This window comes from Manacus vitellinus, unplaced genomic scaffold (genome assembly GCF_001715985.3).
Source record: "Manacus vitellinus isolate BGI_N305 unplaced genomic scaffold, ASM171598v3 scaffold_100_pilon, whole genome shotgun sequence".
Taxonomy (NCBI): Eukaryota; Metazoa; Chordata; class Aves; order Passeriformes; family Pipridae; genus Manacus; species Manacus vitellinus.
The window spans coordinates 145,619-147,807 of NW_021938794.1; positions in this window are offsets into that span (position 1 = coordinate 145,619).

Consider the following 2,189-nt stretch of genomic DNA (forward strand, 5'->3'; position numbering starts at 1 on the left):
AGAGGAGAAGGATGAGAAAAAGCTTCAGACTCACCTTGTTCCCAAGGAGATGGAGGTGAATGGAGTGGCTGAGAGAGCAAGGAGAAGGGCCTGCTTTTATACTGCTCCTGCACTGCCCCAGGCCCACAGTCACTGCACAGGGCAGTAATTTTCCAACAGACTCATCTCCAAAGCAAACTATCCCACCTAATGCCACAGGCTGTGTTTTGGTTTCTGTCCCTGCTGCCATTTCATTTCCTTGTTGCTGACAGGCCCATTGGGTCCTGGAGATTCCTTTCATGTCCTGGGATGAGAAGCCCAAGGACTTCTCGTGCAGGAACAAATCCGTACGGGCAGCAATCCAGGCTGAGGTGGAGCCCTGTGGTGTTGGGTACTTCCTCACTCCCTGAGGACTCTGTTGGCTCGTGGGACAGCACTTTCTTCCTCCCCCCTCTCCTCCCCCCACCAGGCCCTTTGGCTGCACACTTTACACCCTGAGCTGGATGAGGCACTGGCCCCTTTTCCAGTTCACGCTCTCAGTCCCGTGGCTGCTCCCAATCCTGGGCAGTGCTGCCAACGCAGGGCAGGCTGAGGGCAATGGCCTTTGGGGCTGCCTGGAGCTGTGGGTCTGGGCACAGCCCAGTGCTTGAAAATGGTTTTCCAGGGGCCTGGAATGGAGCTGCCCTTGCTGGAGGGGAATTTGCCCCCGCATGGGACACAAGCCTGCAGACAGCACACACTCCTGGCTTGGCCCAACACCAAAAGGCCAACCCCAAATCAAAGCGTGACTCGCCAGGGGTAGGGAGAGTCCATCCCAGGCAATTTGCCTACTGAAGGCATTCCTTTGCCCTCCTGGGATGCGTCCCAGCTGCCTCCATGTCTGCAGGGCAGGAAGAGCATCACTGCTTGGCGTAGTGTGAGAGCTACCCAGGGCCCTTCTGAGAAATCCCCTCCCTGAGCATCCCCAGGTCCGGTCAGGGTCCTGCCAGGCCTCACTCCCTGCGGAGCTGGGCGAAGTTTCCTTGGCTCCCCAATGGTGCTGGATTTGGTTTCAGGCTGAGGAGGCCCTTGGGGAGTGGCAGGGGAGGTGTGCTGAAGCCCTAATGCCAGGAAGAGATGTACCACCTCTGAACCAGGGAAGGGTCCCAGCCTGTAGGGAGTCATTTTCTACAACTCTTTCTTTCCCTCCACAGCACACTGGTGAGGGCTCCTCACTGCAGCACAGTCTTCTTGGCCAGGCAGGGGAGGCCTGTGTGTCTGTCCCCTTCCAACATCCAAGTCTCTCCCCACAGCTGACCCTACCCCACGGTCAGATCTCCCAGGAGGAGGTCTGTGGGCTCTAAGATCTGTAGTTCTGTCCCCAGTCCATCCTGATGCAAGAGGTTCTTCCTTTCCAGGTGCAGGACAGTTCCCCCTGCCTGATCTTGTTCTACTGTGGGGAAGATCCAGATGTTCCAAGGACTTTCAGGAGCTTGAATTCCTGACAGAAAGTCCTGACAGTAAAGAATAAGAACAAGAAGCCTTTGAGTATCTCCAGCTTTCCTGTATCCCTTGCCCTCAGGGAAGGTGCCCTGTTCACCACTGGGCCTGCCTTTGGCCAAGCCCCCCTTTGCTGATGACCTGCCTGGAGAAGACCACCTTGTTGCCCTCCATGTGCTTGGCCTGATTTAATCAGTGCCAGGTGGGCTTTGGCTTTCCTAACCCCACCCTGGATTCTCAGCCTGTCAAACCTCCTCCCCAGAGCAAAGGGCACCAAGAGGAAGAGCCCTGGAACCACTGGCACAGCCTGGCTGCCTGGAGATGCCACAGCTCGTGATGTGTGGGGAGAGGTGAGAGAGAGGGAAGAGAGAGAAGTGAGTGATATGTCCCCAAAACACAGCTTTTGGACGCTCTTCTGAACGTGTGCAGTGAGGGACAGACCTGGGCCTCTTCCTGCAAAGGGTATTGCAAAGAGTTGCTTTTCACTGCCCCAAGACAACACCTCCGGCACTAAGGAGACAACTTCTGCTTCCACTGACAGGATTCTGCCTGGGACATCCTTTGGCTTCCCAGCACAGGACATGAAAGGATCCTGCAAAGCAGGACAGGAATGCCAGAAATGAGGAAATGAAATGGCAGCGTAGATGGAAACAAAACCTGAATCTGTGCCACTGCACTGGGTAGTTTGCTTTGGAGATGAGTCTGTTGGAAAATTACTGCCCTGGTGCAGC